At 36.2% G+C, this 9,061-nt stretch overlaps 1 pseudogene; it reads right to left on the bottom strand.

The window, feature by feature from the left end:
* Window positions 1-7,471: 7,471 nt before the first annotated feature.
* Window positions 7,472-7,566, bottom strand: LOC125616029 (annotated as a pseudogene).
* Window positions 7,567-9,061: the final 1,495 nt, after the last annotated feature.

Raw genomic sequence — 9,061 nt, 5'->3', positions numbered from 1 at the left:
AGTGCTTTTCTCTTTCTTAGGTTCTCAGCCTAACTTCTCTTGGTTTCATAGAGGTCAAAGGACTTTTAAAATTTAGATAAACATAATTGGTTTTCATTGTTGTTTGACATCAGAGAAACAATTGTGGAAGAAGCTTCAGATACGAACCTTAACTCCCCCAAATTTGAAAAAAGAGGTTAGGAGTAATCTGAAAATAAAAAATCTCTATTAGTGGTAAATTGTTTATTGAATACAGCAAGTTGCAGTCCTTACTACTTTGTAGAAGATGGGTATGATTATCCACATCTGCCATGACCACTGTTCTCAGTCTAATTATCTAAGTCTATTTTAGACTAATAGCTAGTCTAAAATTCTAGCTTTAGAATTTACCAATTTACCTAAATGCTGTCTTATTTCTGAAGATGGAAAGAAATACTAGAATTAGCCAGAAATTCTGATAATGACTTTGGAATTTTATGATTAAAATTTTAAGCCACCATAATGATCAATAATCAATATCAATGAAGAATATTTATTTATTGGGGGAAATATTGAAGAATATTTCTTTATTAAGCTTGAAAATTTTGGAATTTGGTGAAATTAGATGATTGTGACAGATATACCCTAAGGTTTTTAGGGTGTAGTTCCACGGAGTGATGCCTTTATAAAATCCCTTCCCTATGAATGTGGTGTAAACCTGTTATTTACTTCAACCAATAGTAATTGGATGTCACTTCCCATGATCTTTAGTTATAGGAGACCCTTTGTATAAGACTGGAATGATTCTTCTGCTGGCCTTGAAGAAATAAGATACCACATTGTGCAACGGCTTATGAGAGGCAGGGGCTGAGAGTAGCCTCCAGGACTGGAGGGAAACCTTTAGCCAACAGTTAGTAGGAAGTTAAGCCCATTATGTTGTTGTTGGAGCAAAAAAAAAATGGATTCTGCCAAAAACCCCAATAAACTTGGAGATATGGGGTCTTTTCAGCTTGAACATATAGACGGGAACACAGCTTGGCTAACACCTTGACTGTAGCTTTGTGAGGTGAAGACTCAAATAAGCTGTGCTTGGACTCCTTTCTACAGCAACTTTGAGATAAGAACTGTTTTTTTTTTTTTTTTAAAGCCATTCAGTTGGTGGTAATTCATATTGAATAAAAAACTATTATAGTAGTTGCTTGCATCAGTGACTTCTCCCAAGGGCAAGCTACTCTATTTCTTTCTTGAGTATCTCAAAAGATTCTACCACTTCCTTGGACATCTGAGAAAAAATATGCAGAAATTAATACCTCAGTAAATTAACTTGCCACAAATAGAAGCAACACTCTTAGTGGATTTCCTTAAAAAGTGGAAAGAAAATTTAATGAGAGAAATTCATTCAGAAGCTGTGAAAAAAATATGTTATATTGACTTTAGGTAATGGAGTTTGGGATAAATACAAGAAGTCAATTACCCAGGAAATTAAGACTTGGAAAGTTAAAAACTTTTAATAATATTTTGATGGAAAATCAATACATATTCTATGTAGGGGAAGATATAAACCCAAGTAAATGTATTAACACCTGGTTCATAATGGTTTTCAGCAAAAAGGACTTTTATTTTCTTTCTCATAAACCATCCTAAAGGTCTTTTTACAGCATATATTAATTTAATGTGTATTCATGGAACAGTTGATCACTAACTCATATTTTGAAATCTGTTGGGTTTGACTTTAGTTCCCTTGGAGTAAATTTTCTGCTCTTCTTTCTTTTATTTAAACTTCTGAAGACTTTCTTTTTTTTCATCTAAATTCATCTCTGATATGGTGTCAATGGTATCAAGAATCCAGGTTTAAAGTCAATGCTTTATATGTGTTAGGACACACTTTTAAACCTTCTCTCATTCCTTCATTCATTTGGCATCTTTTAGTAGAGTAATATATTAGTGTCAATATATTATATGCAGGAAACACATAATGGTGAGCAAAATAGACCTTTTCTCTGTTGTTGTTTTGTTTACTATTAAGTGAGGAATAGGACTATTAATAAAAATTAAAATTTTTTATTAATAAAAAAAATTTTGTTAGAAATTCCAGCCACCAACCAGCACAGGTTTGTATTTTGATGTTAGACACTTTTGTGTCGTTGATATTACAGTATTTCTAGGCCCAGAGAGATCTACTCTTGCTCCAAAGAGATCTACTTTTTGAAAGATCTACACATACTGCCAAGACTCCGTGATTAGTAGATGGTTAACAGAAGTATTTTTCTCTATGGGACCATGATACGTAAGTCCTGTATGCAACAAGAACTTCAACTTCAGAAATGTTGCAGTTAAAAGCATGCTGCAGGGAGAAAGCATCACCAACATAAAGGGAGAGCCAGCCTGATAGCCCCTGCTCACTGCAGTGGAGGAAGATTTAAGGATGAAAGAGCCAGAGCAACAACATGTCCAGCACCAGCAGGAGCCAATATCCCCACACAGGAGCTATTCTGGAGGCAGGCAAGGTTGCTCATTACTAATGATGTCTGAGGTCAGTTTTGAGAAAAGTAGAGGTATCTAATTATGACCCAGAGGATGGGGTCAAGGTGAAAAAAAAATGGGGAGAGGAAATAAAAACAGCTTATCTACTGAGCCCAAGACATGGAAGAAAATTACTGATGGGCTGAGAGACTGACATACCCCATATTTATCTTCATATTTTAAAAAATATATTCCATTTCTGTTATCTCCTTCTCACAAATATTTTGAAATCTCTGTTTTTACTCTTTTCATTTGTTATTTCTCCATTTAATGGCTCACGCATATATCTTTGGGATAGCCTATTAACAAATCAGTGGGTAATTGAAAGAGTAACCCACTGCACCCCAGATTCTTTGGTGTGTATCAAATGTGGGAAATGCTGAAAATGCATTGAGTCACTTTCTAGTAGTGTTTTTAAGAGAATGTATAAGAAATAAGAGTAAAATCAATTGCTCCACACATAACTCATTCTTCTTCTTGTACATTTGTGTTTGACCAGTTTGTCTGACTTTGTATTTCTATGCCATTGTAAAAAGACACAGTATTAATATTTAAAAACAGAAACCATAAATTAGTAACTTGTATTGAAGATTTACTGTGTGAAAGATGGTACAAGCCCTTTTCATAGGTAAACAGTTATCATGGTAAATTCTAGCTTCAAAATCTTCTCAAGGGAAAATTCAAGTTGTCTATTATTAAGTTCAAATAATGCACATGTTATGGTTTGATGTGAAGTGTCTCCCAAAAGCTCCTGTGTTAATGCAGGAATATTCAGATGGGGGAATGATTAGATTATAAGCTCTGTAACTAAACCTGTCCATCCTAGTTTGAATGGACTAACTGGTTGTTAACTGTAGGCAGGTGGAGCATGGCTGGAGGAGGTGGGTCACTGGGGAATGTGCCCTGGAAAGATCCATCTTCCCTGTGGCCACTTCCCCTCTCTCTGCTTCCTTGTCACTGTAAGCACAGTAGTGCTTCCATAAAAGGAAGCTGAAGGACTTGAAGGTAGCTGAGAAGTTTTGAGAGATCAGAAAGAGAACTGTATCTGTGGGCAAAGGAAATTTCAGTTTTGGTCAATAAAATCATTGGTCTTTAATTTTTTATTAGGAAAATATTAAATTTTATTATGATTGGAAAAGAGCTAAGTAGCATCACATTCTTAATGCTTTGCTTTCAGAGAAAATTGCCAAATTGGAATTCTACAGCAAACACTGTGATGATATCATGCTATGTTTATTTAAGAGGTAGCAAGACATAAGGAAGAAAGGTCATTTTTTATGGACATCTCCCTGAATCACCAGTTCCTTTAGATCTCAGTGTAAAGGACTTACTTCAGTGACAAGATGACCCAAGTGAGCCTGAGTGTTCTTGAGGAACAGCTTCATCACTATTTCTTCCTTTGTTGGCACACTGTGCATTTATAGATATGTAATTGCATACTTTATTATCTATCCATCTAAATTATCCATCTATACCCCCCAAAGCTTGGAGGAACAAACTGTAATTTTAATGAAAAAAAATTTAAATGCTCAAAATGTAACATATACTGGCACATTATAGAATAAATAAATACTAAATGGATGTGGTCTTCTTGACCAAGGAAATTATTTTAGCTCAAATGAAGATGTATTTGGTTATTGGAATTTTCACACAATGTGGAAAATCAGGTGGGTATTTAACACTTCAACTAGAGATGGAACATTTAAAAGAATGTTTTGTGTTTGGGAGTGTTTACCTAAATATTATTTTCTGCCATCTGCTCTCGTTTGACTAATTGCTCATGGAGTGTTAGTTTATCTGGTCAAATTATGTTCCTTTAATGAGTGAGTGAGTGCTCCCTCCTCTTCCTCTCTTTCCCTTCAAAGAGTGTAGGGAAAAAACTCCACAGCCCAACACGAGCTCTTGTCAAGAAGGTAATTCTTAACCTGATGGTAGAATTCCCTGGAGATGCTGCGGAACTATTGAAAAAAGGCTGCAATCCACACGTACATCCAGGGTTGCCTGCCGACTGTATGCATTCATGAATATGTACTGATGAGCTTCATAAAAGCAGATGTTTCTGATTAATAAATTAAAACACATGTAAGGATCTTCTCAATTACAAAGATTGGTTCACACTGCACATCTTCCTGCTTGGTGTGAATTTTGATGGTGTGACTTTAGGCAGCGATTTAAAGTTTGACTTTCTGAGATAATGCCAAATTGTTCTCAAAGTGGTCTCACTTGTTTTATCTCCCACCAGCAGTGAATGAAAGTCACTTTTGCTCCAGAAAATTCATTCTTTTACAATGTTTTCAAACTTGTAGGAGCAAAATGATATCCTAGGGCTGGGAATTGTGGCTTCGTGGTACAGCACTTGTTTCACATGAATGAGGCCGTGAATTCAGTCCCCAGCACTGGAAAAAGAGTCTCTTATTGTGACTTTAATTACTAATGAAGTTTTTCATTGTTAAGATATTTTATATTTTTATTGGTCATTTAGATTTTCTCACTTGTGAAATGCCTGTTCATAATGTGTGCTCTCATTTCATATTGGGTTTTCCATTTCTTACTGAATTGTGTGGTTTAAAAAAACATTTTTGGAATATATCTTTCTCTCTTTTGCTTGCTTGTATGTGTTGCAAAGCTTTCTCTGGCTTGTACCTTGTTTTCTATTTTGCACTCCATGTATGGTACCTTTTGATGAAAAGTTGTTAATTTTTACTTGGACAAATTTATCAATCCTTTTCTTTATGGCTTGCACATTTGGGGACTTGAGCAGTCTTTTATTGTATCCTCCAGGATGAAAACATATTTTCTCCCTAAAAGTTTGAAAAAAAGGTTTACTTTCACATTTAATTTTTAATGATCCAAAGAGAGTAAGTTTTCTACACTTACCCGCATTACACCTTGTTTCTATGCTTCTGTAACAGGTGCCCTGTGGCTGCCAATGGCCTTGTATTCCTTAGGATACATTATGACAGATCTGCCTAAATATGACAGCTGTACAAATCAGGGTCACCAGCTTCACCCTGGAGTACACTTGCAAACTCAGTTCCTAAATGCAACCGTGTGACTTCTTAGAAGACACTGACACAATATTTCAAATATTTTAAACATTACATGCTGATTTTGTATTTTAAACTATATTTTCAATATTGTATTTTCAGTCTCCATTATTAGCTACCCTAATGTTTTTCTTTTAATCTGGAAGAAAATGTTTTGGGGCCTTGGGGAATAAAATACTGACTAGAGGCAAGATTGAGAAGCACCACTTGGGAATGTTAGTTGTCAGTAGGGGTAGCTAGGGTTTCTGAGAGGTGAGCAGCAGCTCTGTTCCAACCGTAGAAGAGATTTTGCTTTTATGTTGCTGTTAGTGAATTTATTTTAGCAAAGCTAGTGTCTAGGGATCTCATTATATATGTAAATAAACCCTTCCTTGTAAGAAATATGCTCAAAAATTATCTGAAATTTTATGTATTTCTTCTCTTGAACTGTATAGTAATTAAGAAATTCTCAATCTCCTTCCCCTAAAAGATATTAGGGCAAATTTTTAAGGCTGTCTAGTCTCAATGAAAAATGACTTTAATTTTTCTAATATAATTTTTCTATAAGGAACAGTTAAATGCTTAATTTTTTTCTGTCTTTTTTCAGGGAATAAGAAAAGATACAAATCATATTGACTAATGCTAGTAAAACTTGGACTAAGATGAGATGAAATCATTCTGTTCATACACTGGTGACAGTCTGCCATTTCATATCTGTAAAATTATGACAAACATGCATTGCATCAGAAATCTGCCCCTGTGTATATCCAGCACAGTCTCGTGAAATTAATGATTTAGTTCTCAGAAATGGATTTAAGCTACACTAGATATTAAACCAACTTGAAAGCATGCCTTTGTTATTTATCTGGGGATTGATTAATATGGGCTGGACATGGCCAATATAGTCTGGTCGAAACAATATAGGATAGTAAATATTTAAGCGTGTCAGAATAAAAAGAGGTAACATACTTAAGCTTAATCTTGAGTAATAACCATCCAGGCCACTGGCCTGCTTTTGAACTGAGAACACACCTGCTTCCCTTTGCGCCCTTTGCCAGAATGTGTGTAACACTTCGAGCTGAGATTTTAAGGACAGTCAATACAGATTACTGCAGAATCTCATTTATATGACACCCTGGGTGTTCTGAGAAGAACCTGGGAAACCTATACTCTACTTTATAGACCAATAGCACTTCCATATTAGGCTTTGCCTTGGCTCTGGGATGATATGGGCCCCTATTGCATAATCCCTCTTGATGGAGAGGTACCTCTTGCAATGAAAGCCAAATGCATTATTTTGACTACTCAGTCTTCCCAGCTGCCACATGTCTTATTTTATGTCGAGTGTGCAGCTGGTTACAGCTGCCCAGAGATAGTTTTATTCATTAGAGTCTTTTGGTGAAGGCTGATGCTTCTCCAAACTCAGATCTTGGGTGGTAGGTGTTGCCACAATGATGCTGATGAGAGAGTCCTAGCAGCTTTGGGGCTTTGAGAGGATTCCCCTGATTACAGAGGGATTCTGAGTCTCAGGTTCCAACCCTGACCCAAAACACTGTTTCATGCACTAATCGTTCATCCTCTTCTGAAATTGATTTTTTCCTTTTCAGGATGATTTTAGTCATCCTGCTTCTACCTCTGAATCCTCAAAAACAGAAAGGACACAGTATGATGGCCTTTTAAGATCCTGTCTCTGAAGAATCACTAACATTTTGACATTATTAATAGAACTTACACTCTTTTTTTTAATTCACTTATAAAAATTGTGTATCTGTGAGGTCCAACACAATGTTTTACACATGTGTATGTTGTATACTGTTCCAACAGGCTACACATATGTATCTCCTTAGGCATTTATCATTTCTTTGTGGGAAAAAACATTAAAAGACTTTCTTCCAGCTTTTTGAAATATATAGTATATTATTATCTACAGTCATTTTCTATGCCATAGAACACCAGAATTTATTAAAAATATGAAATACTTCATGAGTTTGCAAGTCATCCTTGCTCAGGGGCCATGATAATCTGTATCATTCCAATTTTAATATATCTTCTTCTGAAGTGAGCACAAGAGCTTGAACTCTTGAAACTCTTATTTCAAAGTTGCACAGAAGCTTGGACCAAATTAGGCAGTGAGATGGAAGGTATGTTGTGGATGTTAGTGCAATAGGTGAGAAGGAGCAAGAAAACCAGCTCTGGATGCTTACTCTTGGACTGATGGGTTGAAAAGAAACACATTTCTATCTCATTTGAGTCCTGATGTGAATGCCTGCCTTGCATTTGTTAGCACAGTTAGATCAAAACTTCACACCAATAATACATCCTTTGTGTTTTTCCTCCTTTATGAGGAATCTGTATGTGCCTATTAGGAATATTTTGGGACATAAGTATGTTCAAATGTTGATTAGTCAAAATCTTACAGTAGATCACAGTATGAGGCTACCACTACTTACTGTTAGCATCAGTGTCCCCTCTCTGCTGAATCCCATCATACTGCTTGAGAAAACATTGCATTCCATAGGTAGACAATACAAATTAAGGCTGGAAACAGAGAAGACTCATCTTCCTTCTTTTTTTTTAATATATTTTTTAGTTGTTGAGGACCTTTCTTTCTTTCTTTCTTTATTATTTATTTATATGTGGTGCTGAGATTCGAACCCAGCGCCTCAAATGTGCTAGGCAAGTGCTCTACCACTGAGCCACAACCCCAGTCCAATTCCTTCTTAATTCACAAATTTGCTTGTGAAGTTTACTGATTTCTGCCTTCTTCTGAATTTACTTTTGTCTCTTTGTAACCTCCGTGTGTGTGTGTGTGTGTGTGTGTGTGTGTGGTATTGGGGACAGAACCAAGGGGTGCTTTGTAACTGAGATATATCCTAGCCTTTTTATTTTTCCATTTTGAGACAGGGTCTCATTAAGTTGCTGAAGCTGGCCTCAAACTTGTTATCCTCTTGCCACAGTCTTTCAAGTCATTGGAATTACAGGAGTGAGAGACCACACCTAGCTGTAACCTCCTTTGTTGGTTCTTGTTTTATCCTTTGTAGGCAAATAGCAGAGTCTGAATAAAGAAAGAATGTGTTCTCTTAAAAATGAGGAATAATTATTAATACTAATCATGCACCAGGCTCTCATTTGTTTATATGAAGGGCCTCTACTGTAATCCTATCAGATACTTCGTTTCAGCGCTTTGATTGATTAAATGTTAGGTGACTTGCGCGTGTCCATACAACTGGTACAAAGCTAGGTCAGGGTTTGAGCTTGGGCAGGTTCAAGCCAGTCCTGTGCTTTGCCAGTTCTCTTACTTTGTTTTCTCCTTTTCTTTTTACCTTCTCAGATATGTCCTCCCCTTTTATTAGTAATTACTCCGATGACAGAGTCTTCATCACTTTTCCCTGTTCATCCATGGTTAACATTTGTCCTGTTTGAGGTTCCCATTTCCCAGTCTGGTCACACTTGTGACCACTCAGTCAGTTGTGGATGGACAGTAGAGTAGGAGTGACCATGCAAATTGCTGCTCCTTTGTGTAAAATGGAAACACCTGACAGTCTTCTTTGGGC

Source organism: Marmota marmota, unplaced genomic scaffold, assembly GCF_001458135.2.
Source record: "Marmota marmota marmota unplaced genomic scaffold, marMar, whole genome shotgun sequence".
In the NCBI taxonomy this organism is placed as follows: Eukaryota; Metazoa; Chordata; class Mammalia; order Rodentia; family Sciuridae; genus Marmota; species Marmota marmota.
The sequence above is the reverse complement of the archived record's forward strand: the minus strand, read 5'-3'. Positions and strand labels throughout refer to the sequence as shown.